At 50.3% G+C, this 20,341-nt stretch overlaps 1 protein-coding gene across 2 annotated transcripts in view; it reads right to left on the bottom strand.

Moving 5' to 3' along the window:
* The window catches only part of OPCML (opioid binding protein/cell adhesion molecule like), a gene marked incomplete at both ends in the record, with an annotated part of 1,080,793 nt that overhangs the window by 920,492 nt on the left and 139,960 nt on the right, over positions 1–20,341 (bottom strand). The gene's annotated exons all lie outside the window — the stretch shown is intronic.

Below are 20,341 nucleotides of genomic sequence, written 5' to 3'. Positions count from 1 at the left end.
CGGTACAGGTCCCTAAAGGTTACAGAAACACGTAGCTGAAGTCAGTCTGCAATTCACAGAATCCCTGGTTGTGCACATGGGAACCACGTTCCTAATGGCCATACAAATCAGCTTTCTTCTTCTCTGTGTTAGAAGAGGGACCAGGGGGATTTAAATGGAGTGTTTGTTCCGTCTGATGCGGTTGGTTTTGCCTGTAAGTAAAGAACATCTCCGCCACCTTCTGAAAGCAGGTGGGGGGTCAGGGGGAGGTCCATTTGTAGAACTAGGCAAAAAGGGAGCCATTAGTAATGACAGAAATGACTGGGATCAGGTGGAATTTCTCCTCTCACCAGTAACTTAAAACTATGTCATAGGTACTTCCCTCGTGGTCCAGTGGTTAAGAATCTGTCTTGCAATGAAGGGGACACCAGTTTGATCCTTGGTCGGGGAACTAAAATCCCACATGTCTCGGGGCAACTAAGCCCACGCACCACAACTACTGAGCCCGCTCGCCTGAACTACAGAGCCCACGCACTCTGGAGCCCAGGTGCCACAACTAGATAGAAGCCTGTGCACGCACTGCAACAAAGCAAAGAGCCCACGTGCTGCAACAAAAGATCCCGCGTGCTGCAACTAAGGCCCGATGCAGCCAAAGAACAAATAAATTAATTAATTTAAAAAAACACAAAACTGCGTTATATGTCTGACTTCACCACCATTAAGTTTCTTTTATTAAGAAATACAACTGGACACCTCTAAATGCTGGGGTTAGGACACAGACCTGACACCCCAGTACAGGAGGAAGGGTGTTTGTGTTTCCTGGTTACACTCCACGGTTTGTGCTCTAAGCACTGAATTTCCGAACGTCGGCAACAAGTTGTGTTGCAGCAGCTTCCACAGCACATTTAAACCAGAGAGATGGACGGGAAGGACTCCACACTGTTGCTTGCCCACACCCAGGGCTAGCTCTCTCTCTCCTGCTCCGACCAGGCGAGGAGGACCTTGGGGGGTTTTCAGGTGACCGCCCCCATGTTGACAGAGGGGACGTCAGCTTACCTTCCCCTGCTATTTTAACTCAAGCCAATTAAGCCCTTCACTATCATTAATTGTCAAACTAGCACTTTTAGACTTGAGAAACCCCTCTGGCAATCACCTTTAAATTAGCCTTCAGCCGAGCAAATAGCTTTAATTAAAGTCACGGCTGGCATGGAGCCTGTCCAGGTTTTGTTTGTGGTTACAGCTTCACAGTGTCACAGGTGTGGCAGGAACAGGACATGTATTAATTCTGAAACCTCAAGGTCTCGTTCAGGTCAGGTTCAGATTTTTTCTTTTTTAAGCAAACACCCGTGCAAACCGTCAGCTGGCCAGACTTGGCTGACAGTTCATCTTAAAGGGCCTCCTGTAGAAGGAATCAACAAACTTCCTTGTCATCTTAGGAGCTGGTTCTAGCAAAGCTAGACCAGGGGCCAGTTCTACTCAAAACAAAGGACACGCTACGGCCATACAGAGATACGTTGAGAAATTCGGGTTATCTACCGGAACTGTCATTCGACAGTTTGCCCTAAGAAACGGACATAAACTCATGGCCACTCCTTGCAGGGCTCCTGGAACCAGCGCAGACTTGGTGACTGTAAATAATCTCTAAATTATAACAACTACACACTCCTCTGGACAAGATCCTGGCTAGGAGAACCGCCATCTCAGGTGGGCTCCTTAGGGAGAGAGGAAGATGATAAATCAGAAGCCCGGACGTGAGCTCTGCACTGATCCTCCTGCTCGGTAGCCACCTAACTCTGCTCACGTTACTCTACGTCTCTAGGGCTTCCTCGTCCATCTGCAGGATGTAGGTCATGACCCTCATCTTCACAGGGTTGTGGGAGAATTCACAGAAATAACGCATGGACAGGCCATGGCAGACGCTGGGCTAGTAAGTGGATGACGAGCCTGAGCTCTTCTAAGAAGGGAGCGTGGCAGGTGGGGGACCCCTTCCTGCGATGCAGACTCATGGCAGATGCTCACCTCAAGGACACCACCCCTCAGACACCATCTCCCAATTTCTCTTCAAATCTAATCTTCTCAAATCCCATCTTCTGTTCTTTGACAAGAAGCAAACTGAGAAGATTTTACAAGGGCCCGGAGCTCTTCCTTAAATGAAGACGTGTCCACCACTTAAATCATGCCCTGTGTTCAGCCTGAGAAGGAATGTTCCTCCTCCTTTTGGGGGGATAAACGTTCCTCCTTAAGAAACATTAACAAACATTAGCCCCACAATGCCCTGTCTCCTCCATGATCTTCCATCAAATCTAGTGACTCTTTGGAATCCTTTTTTTCCACCCTTTTCCTGCCAGATTACAAATATGCCCAAATCCCCCCGAAAAAAACAACCAACACAAATCAGAACTAGACCACAACCTCCCCAGTAAGCAGCCTTGCACTCACCCTCCCTCGATTCCCTGCCAACCCTCGGGGAAAAAGCGCGCCTGCCGCTACTCCTCCCCTGTGCCCGGCCCGCCACACACCCTGGACTCCTACGCGAGGGCTCCCTCTCCCCTAGCCTCTCTGTGGGCCACACTCATCTCACATAACAGCACCGCCACCTTCACAGGTGGCTCGGCTGGAAAGGGGTTTTCCTTTTCCTTCTTCATTTCCCAACTGATTAACTGAAGGGTGAACGAATGGATGAAAATGCTTATCAGGTTAATCTCTCCTCCACGACACCCGAAATCCTGCAGACCTCTCACTGTTCTGTCTGGTGATCACCTGGTCTGTTGGCCCATCTCCCCTCGAGAGTCAGGCAGGGACCCCATCTGTCTTGTCTTCTCAGCACTCTCTGTGGGGCTTCGACGAGATACCCAAGAACAGAGTTTAATGTACGAGAAGCTGAAACGCTGACCAATCTTCACTCCCACAGCTGCCGTGTTAGGGCCTCTTCTCTCTGTGCTGCTGGAAGACCCTCATATTTATTCAGCACGATCTAGATGATTCACTCATTCGACAGGTATCTATGGAGCATCTTTCTGTGCTGGGCCCTGATCTGGGTGCTGGGAAGAAACAGAGGCTTTCTGCCCCCATGTAGCTTATATTCCAGGTGAGGGAAGCAACAACCTGGTAAGACACAAGTGCGTGTGAGCTGGTGATCAGGGCTCTCGAGGGGCCACGCTATTCAGACAGGTGGTCGGGAAAGGTTTTCCTGCTTCGCTGACCTCTGAGCAGAGACCTGGGTGGAAGGAAGAAGGGCCATCCAGAAGCCTGATGGGAAAGCAGCCCACACGGAGGGGACAGTGGGGCAAAGGCCCCAGTGCTTGACGGGCTCTTAAACAACATGGAGACCAGTGCTGGGGGGACCAGGGAGACAGGATGGGGGATGATGTGAGGAGGGGACTGGTGGGCCATGGCAAGAACAGTGGGGTTTATTCTGAATTGTAGGGGAAGCACCAGAGGAATTGGAAAAGGGACCTTGGTTTACTAACGTCCCTTAGTAAACTAAGGTCCCAACACAGTTCTGATCACATTTCTCCCATATTAAAATTTTTATTTACTTGCTCTTTCCTCTAAGGTAAATAAGTAACTTCCTAATGCCTTTGCTTGGCATTTAAATTCCTCTGTGATCCAGACTTTCATCACCTCCCCACCATCTCCTCACTGCCTTCTCAAGCCAAGCTCGACGCCTGTGCCTGTGGACTCATGCCGGATCCTCCTGCCGTCGGGAAAGGCTTCCATCCTCTTTCATAACTGTTCCCAACCGTTAGGGCGCCACACGACGAGCAACATCTTCTTGGAAGTCACGTCCCCCCGACACAGTACTGATGACTAGATCTGGGACATCACCGTATCAGCGACTGTTTATTTAGCATCTGCTATGGGTCAGGCTCTCTGCTGGGCACTTCTCACTTAATTCTTGCAAAGATCCCATGAAGTAGAGTAATTAACGTCTCACGTCCATCTTGCAGAGGCGAATACAAAGGCTCAGCTTGTTAAGCAAGTTCCCAAGACTGCATCCCAAGCACCTCAAGCAGCCACGGTCAGGCCCAGGTGGCTCAGATGCTCGAGGCCGTTCATGCGTTTGTACCATCGATGGTGGCTCCTGAGTAGCGTCTCCTCCACTGAAGCCCCTTCACTGCATGGACTGTATTTCACTCATCTTTTTAGCCTCAGGCTTTGAGTAGTTGCTTAATGATTACCTGCCAATAAATGAAACTTTGAAAATGACAACCAGGGGGATATCTCAGAGGCTTCTTCCTTGAAAAATCTTTCATTTGCTCACTTTTTATTTAGTTTCTCATTTCTGTATCTATTTGGCCCACACATCTCTATCTATCTGTATCTATTCTGTATCTATGTGACCCCCACATGTAAAACTGTGTGCCTGAACTACAAGCACTGAACCCAAGGAGCTTAGAATCCAATTACAGGAAATGAAAGACGGGAATCAACATTTATTCACACCCATAATGTACCAGGGACTCTGCCAGAAACTTAACATCTCTTTTCTTATTTAATTACGCATCAGGATGCATTATCAATACCAGGAAACTGAATCTCAAAGAAGGTAAACAGAGTTCTTGAAAGCACATGGTAAGGAAGCAGCAGAGCTGAGATGTGAGTGTATGTCTGACCAACTCCGTAACCCCTTCTCTTTCCATGACAGCAACCTGGGGCCAGATGTTATCATTCTACCCACACCATTATAGCACACGAGGAGGTGCCTGCACAACCAGACTTCACTGCAAGGCACAGAAGGCTTTCCAGAAGCCCACAGAGCGAGCGCTTGGGAACGAGGATAAACGCAGAGAGGCCCAGGCAGCCTTGCTGCTGTGAGCGTGAGAAAAGGGCCTCGGTGCCTGGGAGCACATGATTTTGACAGTCATTGTGGAAAGCACACAAACAGGAGACTTTTAACATGTGTTGGGGGGGAGAGGGAGGGGGAGGGGGGAGGGGAGGGAGGGGGAAGGGGAGGGAGAGGAGGGGGAGGGAGAGGAGGGGGAGGGGGGAGGGGAGGGGGAGGGGAGGGGGAGGGAGAGGAGGGGGAGGGAGAGGAGGGGGAGGGGGGAGGGGAGGGGGAGGGGAGGGGGAGGGAGGGAGGGAGGGGGAGGGGAGGGAGGGGGGAGGGGGAGGGGAGGGGGAGGGGGAGGGGAGGGGGAGGGGAGGGGGAGGGGAGGGGAGGGGAGGGGGGGGAGGGGGAGGGGAGGGGGAGGGAGAGGAGGGGGAGGGAGAGGAGGGGGAGGGGGGAGGGGAGGGGGAGGGGAGGGGGGAGGGGAGGGGAGGGGGAGGGGGAGGGGAGGGAGGGGGGGAGGGGAGGGGGAGGGGAGGGGGAGGGAGGGGGGAGGGGAGGGGGAGGGAGGGGGAGGGGAGGGAGGGGGGAGGGGGAGGGGAGGGGGAGGGGAGGGAGGGGGAGGGGGAGGGAGGGGGAGGGAGGGGGGAGGGGGAGGGAGGGAGGGGGAGGGGAGGGAGGGGGAGGGGAGGGAGGGGGAGGGAGGGGGAGGGGAGGGAGGGGGAGGGGGAGGGGGAGGGAGGCAGGCAACCTGTGATGCTGAATTCTGATCAACGACGTCAGTCTAGCCAATGCCTTTTCGTTCCTATTACTTGCTATGTCTGTCCTACCCACATGCTGCACTAGGGGAATGTTTAGTGCCCTGAACACTATACTCAGGCTCTCCTGGGTTCAAGTATCAGCTACGGCTCTTATCCAGCTTGGCCAGAACTGAACACCTCTGCACTCCCATTCCTTCTCGGCAGAATGGGGATCATAGCAGCCCTGCTCTAAGGGCTATTGTGCAGGTCCACTGATTTGCTCCAGTGTCTGTGACACAGGAAGTGCTCAAACAACAGTGGCCTTAAAACCTTACACATCCAGCTGCAGACTGCTACCCCCTCACTCTCCTTTTCTGCCCTGGTTGGTTGAGTTCCATTCACACTGCTGCCCGGGTCCCTGGCTTCAGAGGATGCTTCCGTGGCCTCTGCTTATCATAGGGGCTGGAGCCTGCAGCCTCCAACCATTTGGGCCACCAGGCTGTCAGCGCCCAGCATCTGCCCCAGACAGACGGTCTTATGTCAGCCTGAAACGCTGGGAGTTTCCTGAGCCAGACAGGGCAGGATGCTGGGGTGACGGTGACTCAGAGGAACGGCCCTTCCGGGGTGACGCCCACCAGTGGAGGTGACTGGCCCACCGGCAACAAGGGTGACGTGTCCCAGCTCCTGCACAGGCAGGCAGACGAGAGCCCGGAGGGCACCGCGAGGCTGCGGTCACCATGCAGGGCCCTCAGGCAGGACCCCTGCCAAATGAGGCCCTGAGGACTTGGGGACAGGGCGAGGGGGATGGGGGAGGAACCCAGAGCCAGTCCCCTGCCCCGTCCTGGTTGTGACCAGAGAAGAGTGGACACATACTTCAGGAGTCAGTCTACGTGTGAGTGTGATCTACAGAAAACCGCACACACGCTGTGCACGCGAGGGTGTCAGACTGGGATCCACCAGGCGCCCGGTGCCCCCGCACCCCCGGATCGAAGTGCGCAGTCCACCCTGCGGGGGCACATCACTCCCGGTCACCCAGCCAGACGCCTGGAGAGCCGTCCCCTCGTCCGCTCACCTTGCAGCCCGCAGCCAGCACAGGGCTCTGACGGCACCACTGCTGGTAGAAGGCTGACAGGCACGCTGTACTCCTCCTGCAAACCTCTCACCGCTGCTGACGGGAATCCAACACAAGAACAGCGTGTTCAACACGGGAGATGGCAAAGCATGAGGAGGCTGGGCCCTGGCTCTCGAGGGACACACGCGGCTCCTACAATAACCCAAAGATGCTCTCAGGGCAGGGAAGCCGCTGGGGGGTCGGGCACTGTCTGCACAAGGCCCCTCTGGACAGGTCAACAGCGTGTTCACACGCAGCCTGAACAGGCGGGGTCATGGGAGGGGGTCCGGGGAACGGAGTCTTGAACTTAGATCATCTACCCCCTCCCAAGTGCTCCTTCCTCCCACTGTCCACAATTATCCCCCAGAGGGATAGAGCCCACCTAACAGGGTCTCTGGGAAGAGGCACAGTTAGTTACTTGGGATTCTAAAAAAAGACACTGACGGTGGTGAGAAAGGCCCTGTGGTGTGCGTGCTGGGCTCAGCGAGCCGAGCAGGTGCTTTGAGATGCAGCTGTGCTGCCCACAGCCGTGCCCCCACGGCTGGGAGAAACGGCCTGTCCCCCACTGGGAACGCTGGGTGCTCCCATCTCCCCGCGGAGCCTGCCTGCCATCAGATAGGACCAGAGCCCGCCTGCCATCAGATAGGACTGGAGCCCGCCTGCCATCAGATAGGACCGGAGCCCGTACTATCACACCAAGGGAAGTTCCGCTCAGGGGGTGCGAACCATTCCCTAGATGCCCCCCAGACAGGCTTATTCACTCAGAAAAGTAGAAGCTTCTCTGGCGGCCACAGTCTCGGGGGAAGACCCCACCTCTCCCTGATGGGGACAAACGTAACAGCAGCCATGGGGCCGAAGAGCATGTGCTGGCTGCAGGGACCGGGATGAGAGACGTCTTGGGCGGATATGAGATTAGCCGCACGTGTTAACCCTGCCTTAGGCGAGGAAGCCGGAGCCGAGCAGTAAAGCAGGCCAAGATGACAGGATACCAAGAGCACGTTTCCAGACTCCCGCAGGGCCTGACAGCGTGAAGACTGAGGACCCGAGGCTTCGTCCCCCCTCCCCAAGGCCTCCCCTCACTCCCCTCCCCAGCCCCCAAGCCAGGCTGCACACGACAAAGCCATTTCCTATCAGGGAGACGGTGACAGTGCCCGCGGTCCCAGCACAGGGCCCGAGCTCTGAGGATGCTCAAAAGAGGATGGAGAGAAAGCAGCTTGCCCTCTTTCTTTACACGGGTCTGAGTTGTCACGTGGCAGCTCCATTCCTCAGGGAAGAGCCTGAGGACGCTGCACTAAGCCAGCTGGGCATCCCAAGAGCGGGCAAACTCTGCCCCGGGAAGGACCGCTCGGGGAGAGATGAGGCTAGTCAAGTGGCCCGTGGGGAAAGCGGCAAGTCATGCATCTCTCGTGGCTGAACGAGGACTGAAGGGGACCCGAGAGACACTGGGCTCCCTGCCGTGCCCGTGAGCAGGGCTCCACTGGGCTCCTACCAGACAGGGCGAGAGAGCTCTTCTCACACCTGCTTCAGGAGGCTTCCGGGGCTGAACAAAATAGGATCATGGAAAAGAGACACCCCAAACCATCAGGAAGGGCTGAGGGTCGGGCGGGATTATGGCATTCTGGGGAGTCCTCTCAGTAAAGGCGCCGATGTGCCCGGGCTCACCTGGTTTAGGGTAAATTCTCCTTCTAGGAGAAGGTCTGTCGCCCTTCCCACCTCCACACATGGATTTTTGGGTCATCTTCTCTCTGCTTCTCTAATACCTCTTGAAAGCAATGCCTTTGGCTATCACTGTAATAGAGGAGCCCATCAGAGCTATTTCCTCCCTAAAAGATGCTACTGTGACAGGGAGAAGCAGAGGCTCACGCTTCCTACCCAGGTGTGTTCTCACACTTGCTTAGAAAAGCTACACCTCAAGCAGCTGAGCTATGGAGGGAGGCGTGGCAGGTGGCAGAGAAGGAGGGAACAGAATCATCCTTGCCATGCGGAGTCAGAACGCTGTGGCTTCCGGCCGCCCCCCACCCCCACCCCGAGCCCACTGGCTCCTGGAAGCTGTGTTCTGGGGCAAACAGAAGGCTCTCCACTTCCCCCTGAGGAAGAGCTGACAGCAGCCTCACTGTCTCTGTTGCTTTAATACAAACCCAAGAACCTTCATAGGCCGACCCCAAGCACACTTTCCCATCTCACCACCCTCTCCCCATTCCTCGAGCCACACCCAGGTCTCCTGGTGCCCGAGGCTCTAACACCTGTGCTGCATCACATCTCCAGGTGCACAAACGCCTGCCCAGAGGGCCTGCCGTCCGGCTCCTCCTGATTCTGACTAGTGAGGGCCGGCTGTCCCAGCTCACGTGGCCACTCTTCCATCACGTTACTGATTTCCCTCAGTTATTCAGTGCCCACTTCTATGTGTAAATAGCAGTGCTTTATAAATGCCAATAATATGGCTATCACATTTCATTTCAGTCATTTAAAGGTCTGTTTCACACGCACACACACACACCCTGTATCACCAGCTATCACGTGGAGCCTCTGCTAAATTCCAGCCAGTGAAGTAGATGCTCATATACCCACTTCCCAGAAAAGCAGCTCAGGCCAAGCTGTGCTCGTGCACACAGCCAACCAGTGGTGGAGCTGGGCGTCCAGCCCTGGTCCCTGTGACTCCAAAGCCGTGCTCTTCTTGAATATGCTTCCTATCCCCACCCCACCCATTAGACTGGGGACACCTAGAAAGCAGACATTAATAGCTCAGTTAGCGGAAGGCAAGCAACTCCGGACTTAGATGTGGTTGCCAACACCAGCTTCAACAGTGATGAGTCGTGTGCTCTTGGGGAACTTACTTAACCTCAAACGAAGCCTCAGTTTTTCCATCTGTAAGATGTTGTTTAAAGAACAACTTATTTCATAATATTATTTTAAGCATAAATAGAATACAGTCAACAATAGTTAAATACTGCAAAATACATGGGCCTCATACGACGCAAGCTGTCGTCCTCCTTTTTACCTTTGCTCCCCCAATCCTTAGAATAACACGGCGTGCTGAGTGACGACTCTGAATTTTGTGGAATGAATACGTTTTGTTAAAGTGGATGAGGCCTCCTGAAAGGAGAAAATGGCTGGTAGGGGAGCCTTGTGAGCCTTAAATGCAGTCAACAGAATTGAGACTAAGTTACTGTGACTCCTACTCTTAAGCTACATCTTTTCCAAATATGTGGTTTCGGTAGATATTCCCAGGATTTGAATCTTTCTTCTTCTTCTTCATGGCCACGCTTCTTCCACCACCCGTCTGTTCCCCTCTCTCTCCTCCCCCACGCCTCTCTCACTCACGTGCATACACACGCATGCACACACAGACACACACATGCACACAGGCACACTCAGCCTGTGGAAACCACTTCTTTGCATTGGCTGGACGTGTCTGGATACAGAGCCTGCAGGACCCGCCTGGGCTGCACAGCCTCTCAGACTCGGTTGTACCCACGCTCCCAGAAGCGCCTGCGACCGGAAGGAACACCCTCAGGTACAGTGGGTTAAACGAGCAGAGATTTCTTCTCACAGAGCGGGCGCCTAGAGGAGGAGGGGTCACCACTGTTGCGATGCTCAGAGAGGGCCCCTGGGGTCCGAGCCCGGCTCCCTGCCCACAGCGTGTGTGCTCGGCACACGGCTGCTGACATTCAAGGCAAAAAGGAGGGAAAGGCTGATGCCAGAGATAACTGAGCTCTCATGGGGCTGGAAAAGCCTTCTTGGAAACCAACGTCCACTGACATCCCACTGCCCAGCACCGGGTCACGTGGCCAAGAACAGCTGCGGAGGGATGCTGGGCAATCAGGGAAGCGGCCGTTCCCAGACAGGCCCTGGCCGCCCCAGACGAGGGGTCCTGTTAGCAAGGAAGCCCTGCACACGCCGTGGCTCCTCTTCATTTCAGCTCTAACGTGGAGTGGGCTGACCTCTGACGTGGGGTGCGTTACCTCCCCCCCTTTCACTCTCAACACATGCTTCACAAATTATTGGCAGGAAGAAAAATGTGTCAATCAGGCCACAAACACCAACCCTACCGGGAGAGTCTGGAGGGCAGGGAGCCCAGGAGCAACTGGGCATCCACTGAGATGGCTTGGGCCATCTCCCACCACCCACACGTAGGAACGGCCCACGCCAGAGATGAGCATAACGCCACGACCCGCTCAAAGGTCCACCCGCCACACCTCCCACCCCCCACACAGCGAGCAGTGCCAGACCCCCAGGGGGATGCGCTGAGTCTGCATCACCCACCTCACCTGTCACAAAACGCACTTTCTGATTCAGGAGGCAAGTTCTCCAGGTATCCAAAGACATGGCATGGGCGTTACTCTCTCCTGCAACTCCACGACCCCTACACACACACACAAACACACACGCCATCAGCTCATGGGGGGAACTCAGGGTGGAGATGACTCTTCCAGACCCAGAATCTCACGGACACCACTCTGTAAACAGGAAGGAAAAACAACCTCCGCCATCCGAGCCGGCTGCTGCCTCTTTGAGAAGGTGGCTCCTCTTTCAGCAGCTGACATTAAAATGAAAAAGGACAATTAACATCAGACATCTTGGCTCATTCAATTATCTCTGCCAAAAGCCACAGAAACACAGTCAGGGCTTTCTGAGTGAAGCGGTGCTTTTGAGGGAAGGTAGCAGAGTTAACAGTGGTTCAAATTTAGCATCTAATGAGGGTTCAATTAAGGCATGGATCCCATCTGTTTCTGTGCAAAGAGCTTTGCAGAACCTGAAGACTAGTTATTTTCTGTTCCTTTAAGTTGTGTGCAGGGCCCTTCCTCCACCACATCACAAACACCCACAGAGAACTTGCCGGTCCCCTTCGGGGCTGACCTCTGTTTCCTGACTCAGCACCCATTAGCCACTTCTCCGGCAGAGAGCAGCCCAGCCTCTGAGCACGAGAGCGTGGGGATGTTTGGGTGTGAAAACGGGCCTGTTCCCTGACTCAGCGTGTGTCTCGGCAGCACCGCAGCCTGCCTCTCTGTTGAGCTACGAAGAGGGGAAGATGCAGTCTCTGCAGCCCCTGCCCTCCCCGGCGCAGGCGAGCATTAGTGCAAAGCCCCTGGGCAGTCCTGGCGGAACGTGCTGCTCCTCAGGACTCTCCTCACTGATTTCTGTGATGCTACTGGAAGTGGGGAACTGATGTTCAGCATCCTCACACTACAGTCACTTGGTTCCTATTAGTCCACTTATTAGTGAGAGCAGGGGAGGGGCTGGGGGAGGGGGAAAAAGAATTTGGGTATTTGGGGGATGGCAGCAAGGGGACGGGATCAACCATTAAGGTCGCAGGGAACCTGGCACCACGCTGTAGAAGGACCTGCAGCCCAGCCACTTTGGTCTCCCCAAGCCAGTGACAGAAGAGAACTGAAGAGGCCCCTGGACCTTCATGACCAGCTCTAACACTCCGAGGCGGGCCATGAAGGGCAAGACACGCAGTCCCCGTAGGACAGCGCCACCCAGCTCCTTGCTGGACTTTTTCTCTTCTTTACCCACTCGTTCCAATAACGATCCCATTTCTATCAAAACAAACGACCTTCCCGTGACCTCTCCTATGGCCCTGCATCCAGATGATAGGTCTGTGCCCTGGCAGCTGTGCCCATGTGGAGCCCTGGGGTCCTGGGATCAGGAGGGGCCCTACCAACAGATTTTATCTTCTGGGCTCCCAGGTGTGACTCTCGGGCTCCAAAGGTGAAAAGTGAGTGGGTTCAAGGAACTGAGCCCATTCATTGTCTGTTACTCTACACCAATTGCTTCTGGTTATTTACTGCCATCTCTTTTTAGTGTTGGTTTTAAGGCCATATTCAGGCTGCTGACAACCTGTGATGTACAAAGAATGAGCACAAAAAAAACCAGGCATTAATTTAAAAAAAAAAAAGCCAAGCAAAACAATGGGTAAACTGAGACCATGCAATCAACCACCAGTCCCCTGGTAATCTCCAAAGGGTCCTTACATAATCACAAGAGAGAAGACTCACAGAACGTCTATAATCTTCAGAAATCCAGAACCCTTGACATTCATTAGGAGAACTCAACATGCAGATACAGATACAGTAATGGGGTGCCCAGTTTGGATATGACACAAGGTTTTAGGAGACTGCTATAACCGTCCAGCATGCTATCAGCTTGGCAGAGCAAAGAACTGAATTCAAAGACTCAAGACTCTGTCCTAGATATCTGATTCCTCACTTGACTTCTCTCCATCAGATAAACATAGCTATACAATTAAATGAATTTAGAACTTCTGGAAGAATCCCTTTTAGATGTTTGAAAGGAGGGTGATGGAGGGTGATGCTAGAAATCAAAGGCATTCTTAACCATGGGCAGAAGGCCAGGAAATCCCATCTAGGAGCATTCAGTCCAATCAGATCTGGTGCAACCAAGTCTCAAGTGATTGAAAAGACAAACTAACTCCAAGGGCACTCATCTGCCCTCTTGTTTACAAGAAAAGGGGAACATATGGGTCCTGGCTTAGCTTGTAACAAAAGTAATAGTTTGTGTGCAATAATTTAAATGGATTATCATGTTAGCATAGAAATGTCTTATCCTTATAGAAAAAGAATACTTAGGAGTAAATGCAAATGAGAAACTTTTACTAAACACTTTATGTTAAGCCAGTAATTTTACTCTTAGCAGGTAATATGGCAATGAACATGGGGCTCGAACGTGTCAATGTGGAGAAGCTCCCCCAAAGGAGGAAGAGGCAAGTTGTTAGCATTATTGAGACATGCCACAGAAGAGGAAGCTTTTCAGCAGGATAAGAGTGGTAGAAGTTAACAATTGAATCAAAGCACAGGGCCAGCTGGCTTATCTACACTTTTCTAAACACACACACCATATTTCATCATGACATAAGATATTGCCACAAAGTATAGGGAGTCATGAGCTGTAATGGAGCAATACATCATCTCACAACCCCACGCCGTGCACTCCAAACTCCATGGGTTTGGAAAGAATCCCCAGTTCTACACCATTCAAAACACACACACACACACACACACACACACACACTATTGACTTCTTCAACTTTCTGCCACAGTAAATAGAATAAAGATAAGTAAGGAAGACATGTACTAACAGTCACCTGACCACACGGTGTTAGGTAAGGAGCACCCGAGTTAAGCACTGGCTCCTTATTCGCTAGCATGTGATTGTACACAGCTCAAGGTTGCAGAGTAAACTGAAGAATGGTGGCTGTAGGACTTAAGTCTAGAGTTTAAATCTGCTACCAACCAGTTCCCCATCTGTGTCTTTGTTCACGTGATTCAGTCTAATTTAGCTCAATTTCTCCATCTGGAAAATGGGTGAGGAGGAAGCAAACTGTCCCTTTACCTCTTTCCTCCTGAGACTGTTGTGAGGATTAAATGAGCAGATGCACATGCAAGCTCTAGAAGCATCTTTAAGGAGCAATCCTAGTACTTATTGTTAATGTATTTGACTTCTATGGACCTGACCCTCCTCCTTTCTGAAATGGGGATTAAATTAAAATTCCTCTCCGGCCTGCTGACAGGGCTTCACAGGACTAGCTAAGCAAGAGAACGTACATCATGTGTTTGGGAAACAACGAAGCACCTCATGAATGTCTCTCACTATGTTTGGTTAACCTTGAAATTCCCAGGATCACCTACCACAAGGAGCTGGGTCTTCTCAAAGTGAAAGGTCTTTCATTCCTCATTTCGGTGGCCTTGTACCGAGGAGCCTGCCTGACACATCAGCAGTCCCGCAAATATCGCCATTCTCAACAAACCATCCTTCCTCTTCCAATGTAAATAATTGTTTGCATAGATTTGCATAAGTTATACATCAATTGTTGCTTTACTTAGGCATTTGGGTTGAAAATAATCAAGCTATTATTAACACCCATTCCTTTTTTTTCTTCTTCTATACCAAAAAATGAAATGTTCTTCTCTTTCAGGGAAAAGTACACAGTTCACAATAAAAAGTAAAAACAAAAACAATAGGGCTTCCCTGGTGGCGCAGTGGTTGAGAGTCCGCCTGCAGGGGACACGGGTTCGTGCCCCGGTCCAGGAAGATCCCACATGCCGCGGAGCAGCTGGGCCCGTGAGCCATGGCCACTGAGCCTGCGCGTCCAGAGCCTGTGCTCCGCAACGGGAGAGGCCACAACAGTGAGAGGCCCGCGTACCACAAAAAACAACAACAACAACAACAACAATATAATGCAGTTATGGTTCACTTCCCATTCCACACTCCAAAAACTGCCTCTACTTCCTATGACAATTTGATTGCTTGAACCAATGTAACTTTCCTTTCCAATTTCGAATATTAGAAGAGCCTTATTAGTTTGGGGGGAAGGTTGTAAAAATGTTTCTGCTTAAAATGAAAACAAATTAAATAGTATCTGACACTACCAAATGTAAAATAGCTAGCTAGTGGGAAGCAGCCGCATAGCACAGGGAGATCAGCTCGGTGCTTTGTGACCACCTAGAGGGGTTGGATAGGGAGGGTAGGAAGGAGACGCAAGAGGGAGGGGATATGGGGATATATGTATATGTATAGCTGATTCACTTTGTTATACAGCAGAAACTAGCACAACATTGTAAAGCAATTATACTCCAATAAAGATGTTAAATAAATAAATAGTATCCGAAAGTACACACAAACATCAAAATTAAGTAAAATAAAACAAATGCTATTGATATTTTGGTAACTATGTATATGAAAGTCGACAGCCTGTCTTTTTTATGCTGTGGTCGTATTTTTGTTAAATACAAATCCATAATCATTTTTAAAAGTCTTCTTCTATCAAATGAATGTATCAGAATACATTTAACCATTTAATGTAAATTACTTCTGATTTTTCAGAAGTATTTTTTTTTACTTTTATTTATTTTTTTCAATAAAAAAAAGTGCTGTGCAGGTTATTTAAAAATTTAAACGTACGCCTACTATATGATGCAGGCGTTCTACTCCTAGGTGTTTATCCAAGAGAAATAAAAGCATATTCTATAAAAAGACTTGTGCACAGATGTTCACAGCATCTTTAGTTGTAAAATCCAAAACTGTAAGCAACCCAAAGTCCATCAACAGGTGGACGGATAGATGAACAGTGGTGCATCCACACAATGGAATTCAAAGGCATGCAGACGATAACGTGAATGAATCTCAGAGTAATTATTATCAATGACAACAAAAAAGCTAAACAAAGAGGAGTACATACTTCATGACTCCTTTTACACAAAACTCTAGAAAATGCAACCTAATCTAACAGAAAGTAGATTAATGGTTTCCTGAGGGGGGAGGGATCACCAAGGTGCAGGAGGAAACATTTGTGGGGCACAGTTATGTTCACACACTGATTGTGTGATCTTGTGCATAGCTCAAAAGTTACCAATTTGTTCGGTTTGAATACGCATCGTTTACTGTGTGTAAACTGTATCTCAATAACACTGTTTAAAAATGGGGAAAAAATGCTGTGTGGAACATTCTGTTCATGCATCTCTGCAAAATGGTGGAATTCCCTCCTTAGAATCTTTTTGCCTTGGGTACTAACTGTTAAAGTAACTGCTTAACAGATCCCCCTGCTACCAATCTGACCTTCCTGCGGACTGTTGCTTTTGCTGGATTAGTCCTCCTAAAGCACAGTTCTGATCAAAACTTTTCCTTTGGCCATCATTTCCTCATGCATTTTTATTTCATCAACTCTCCACATAAACTCCTCATCTTGGCATCCAGGTGCCACCTCTCTGGCCCCTTTCTAAGCTCTTTATCTACTGGAGCTCGTGTGTCACACGCAAGCTGGAAATGGCCCTGAAGCACAGCACTTCAAGTGCAAGACTCAATTTCCTCATCTGTAAAATGGGACAATAATTATAAGCTACCTAGAAAGCTGTTACAAATTTCAAATGTTTTCAGAGAAGAATGTAAACTGTCAGTTCACACCACATCACTCTCTCCAGGTACCAATGCTCTCTCATCCTTGACCTCTGTCCAGGCTGGTCCCTGCCCTGTCTTTATACCCCAACTTTGCCCCCCGCTTCACGACCAACTCCTGCACAGAGCCTTCCTCTGAATTCTTGCAGCCTGCCAGGTGAACAGACACTTAACCATTAGCTTGTCAGGTACCAAGCTGTCTGCTCACCCCGTAAGCACACACTTTGCTCCCCTTACACCAGTCGGTGAGCTGCACAACGGCAGGGCCGCCTGGTTCGTCCACGCCTTCTCCATCCTGCCCTGCAGACAATGGGCCACAAGTTCTTGTTCAGGGTGGAGGGAAAGAGGAACCCGGGAGTCCTGCCCTTGGGCAAGAGTCATCATGACTTAGGCTTCATTTCTCAGCTTCCGAGGAGAAAATAACTCAGGAGCCATTTTTAGGGATGTCCTGAGAACTGAACTTGCAAACCTGACATGCACAGGGGCTGGCCTGGCGCTGGGACCATGCCCCAATGTGACCACTTGTGTGGCCTGGCTAACAGGACAGGACACGGGGTCTCCCAAATGTCCCTGTAAGCGCCGCCTCATCCTCTGAGCTGCTGCTGCGGCTTGACCTCTATTACATCCATGTCACGTCTTAAGTCTCCTGCCTGTTTTCTGCGTACGGAGCTGTCAGTTCTGAGGACAGACACTGCACCTCTCTGCTCCCCCCGGCTGGGGCGGGGCATGGCAGCGGTCCCTAGACGAAGCCTCGGGAACCTTGAGACCAAAGTCTTGGCTCCTTGTTGCTCATTTCCAGGCCCTTCCACATTTTAAAAAGGATATTTTGATTCAAGAGTTGGTGCTGGGGAGGGGAAAGTATATTGCCAGGGACATATGCTAAGACTTTGCCAAGCAGAGAGTGTGTGAAGGAGGCAAGAAGGGACAAGGGAACAGGCTGGACTGACTTCCTATCACTCAAGAGCAGAGGGAAGGCATTGGGTCCGGCTGCGGGCAAAGGGTCAGATTCAGCAAAAGATCAGGTTTACGTAAGAATTAAAAATCGCAAGAGTTGTCTTAGTGTGTCTTTTGCAATAAGCAGATACGTAAATATTTTTGGCAATTAAAAAGTTATAAATGAATTAACTAGAAAGAATTTATTCTATGATGATAATTGAAAATATGCACAAATACTTAAGACTGCAACCATCCTAAGCAACCCACGCCCAGTGATGGAGGATTGGTTAAATAAAATATGATACAGCCACATGCTGCAGTCCTGGACAGACAGGAAAAATGGTACATGGATCATCTGTGGAAGGAAGGATGCCCAAATACATTAAAAAAGGCCCCCAAATTACCAAGAAGATTATAAAACTACTTGTAGTTAACAATACAAATACCTCTATATATAATTGACGAGTAAAGAAAAATGCCTAGAAGGATATTTACCAACATCTGATCAGTGACAACTGCTCGGAGTTATAAGCTTTGTAGTCTTTTTGTTTACCTGCACTTTCTAAATTTTCTCCATTAGATATGAACTCTTTGATAAAGACAGTAATTGAGAAGAGATATACGTGGAAATCACTCCAGATATAAGATATCCAGTGGCACAAAAGACCTAATGCAACACAACTAACTGATGCAAAATAATAACAATCTGCTTATATTTAACACTTTGAACATTTTGCCTTGAAGGAGCATGAAAAATAGTTTGGTCTAACCTCTCACCCACTACAGGAACCCCCCTACAACACCCATCTGGGTATTTTGCAGGGTAATAGGAGAAAGGGGGGAGAAAAAGAAAAGAGAAATGGTGTCAGGGTTTGGGGGGGAGCTGCCACAGTGTTTCCACGTCCACTAGTTCACGTCAGTGGGAAACTGAAGCACCAGCCAAAGCAGGACACACCGTTGAGGAGTGAAGATGTGAGTCATCCCAGCAGGTAGGAAACTAACCAGGCCCAGGTGCTGTCTGAGGGCAAAGGGTGTGTGATATGGGCAGTGAATGCAGGAGTGGAGGCTGTGGATGAAGCAGGGGTCTGTCCTTGCTGCTGGGGTCCCCATGCAGGCAGAAGGGTGTGTGCGGGTTCCCGGGAGCCAGAGAGTTCGGCTGTGGTGGACTCCAAGTTCATCGACCACATGCTGCCCTGCGGCTCTGAGGCCGCAATGCTGAGAACCCCATTTCCAGATGTCCTGTCACTCGAAGAGCCCAGAGTAAAAGTGAAGGGTGGTGTGGGGAGGACGCACCCCTCTGTTCTTCTGCTCCTGCCTGGGGAACCCAGAGGTGGCTCCCACCTCTTCCTTCTGTCTGGAAATCCCAGAGCTGGTCCTGCCAGGCTCTCAGAGGTGTCCCCTTTTCAGAAATCTGAGCACTGACTCCCCAGATCTCTGCCCAAGCTCCTCTGCCCTGAGGGTCCCCCTGGTCCCCTTCACCCCCCATCTCCAGGGGTGGTGGCACCCTGGACAGTTACCTCTGGGCACTCAGGGATTCTCCTGGTCTGTTTAGTCCCCAGACACTATTCCTTGTGTTCAATCCTTTCTGTTTGAAACACCTAGTATGGTTCCTGTTTCCCGAGTGGACCCGGATTAGTGGGGAGGGAGAGAGGGAAGTGATGGGAGCCCTGCTGCCCTGGGTCTTCGCTGAGAGCCAAGAGCACATCACTTCACTGAGAGAACAGGCCACTCACCCAGGCCTTCAGGGTGAGCCAGCTCCCTGCTGAGCAGCACTGGTTGTTAAAACGTTTAACGTGCCACGTGGAGCTGAAACCCACCTCCCGGCAGTCCTAGGCATTACTCTCTACTCTGACACCAGAAGCCATCCAGTTTCCCCAATTTTCCTTCTCATGTTTCAGATGTTTGGAGGAAGCTGTGTCTCCCCAAAGTCTGTTCTTTTCCAAATTAAATATCGCCAATGCTCCCAACCATTTTTCTTCAGATGAGATTTTTATCTTTCCCTTCACTTTCCTAAGCCACCTCCTTTGAATCAAAGTTTTGTGTCTCCAATCATGCCCAAAACAGAACAAAATACTCCATAGTTTGTATGGCCTTTAAGGAGGACAGTTAAATAACCACCTCCTTTACCCGAATATTACACTGGTATTAAATTTAATATTTTTACTTATATATTGGCAGTAGGCAGGGCATATTTCTACTTTTTTGGCATACTGTGCTGCCAATACTCTTGCAATTTTCTCCTCTCCAAAGGCAATGAAATCAGACCCCACAACCCTGCAAATTTTAGATTAATTTTAAATATCCAATTTTAAATTGGATGAAGGTAGTCAAAAGTACAAACTTCCAGGAAAATGAAGTAATTTTAACTATTCCTCTTTACTTCCACTTACTTTCATTTTGCAGTTGTTTTGATCAGTGATTCTCAGCAGTTGTCATCTTTCTAATCCTGACTTCCTTGTCTCTTGTGTTGACTATCCAGATTTTTGCTTTATGCAAAATGCAAATTTGATAATCCTGGCTTTTAGCCATTTAAGTCTTTGAAAAAGGCAGAACCAAAAACAGAGGCTATATTCAAACTCTGGATGATGCATTTCCACACCAGTCATCCGAAACAGGTTGCTCGTTTGCTCATAAGGGTCCCCTGTGCCTTCTAATTAGTTCACACCCTAATGATTTGTTCCAATCACCCCCCTTCACCCCTGGCTATCACTGTCTTGCGTGCCAAGGTGCTACCCTTCGACATTTCTGTATCACCCAACAGATTTCCATCTCTACTTCATCCTTTGAGCCAAGCTCCTCAGAGAGCTCCCTCTGTGGTCAGAAGAAACTGTGGTTTCTTCAGCAGCTTCACTTATTTTTCTCCTTCTCAGGAAATTTTGTGATCTATACTGT

The sequence above is a fragment of the Leucopleurus acutus genome, assembly GCF_964270905.1.
Source record: "Leucopleurus acutus genome assembly, chromosome: 8".
NCBI lineage: Eukaryota > Metazoa > Chordata > Mammalia > Artiodactyla > Delphinidae > Leucopleurus > Leucopleurus acutus.
Note: the sequence above shows the minus strand (reverse complement) of the source record. Positions and strands in the feature narration are given on the sequence as shown.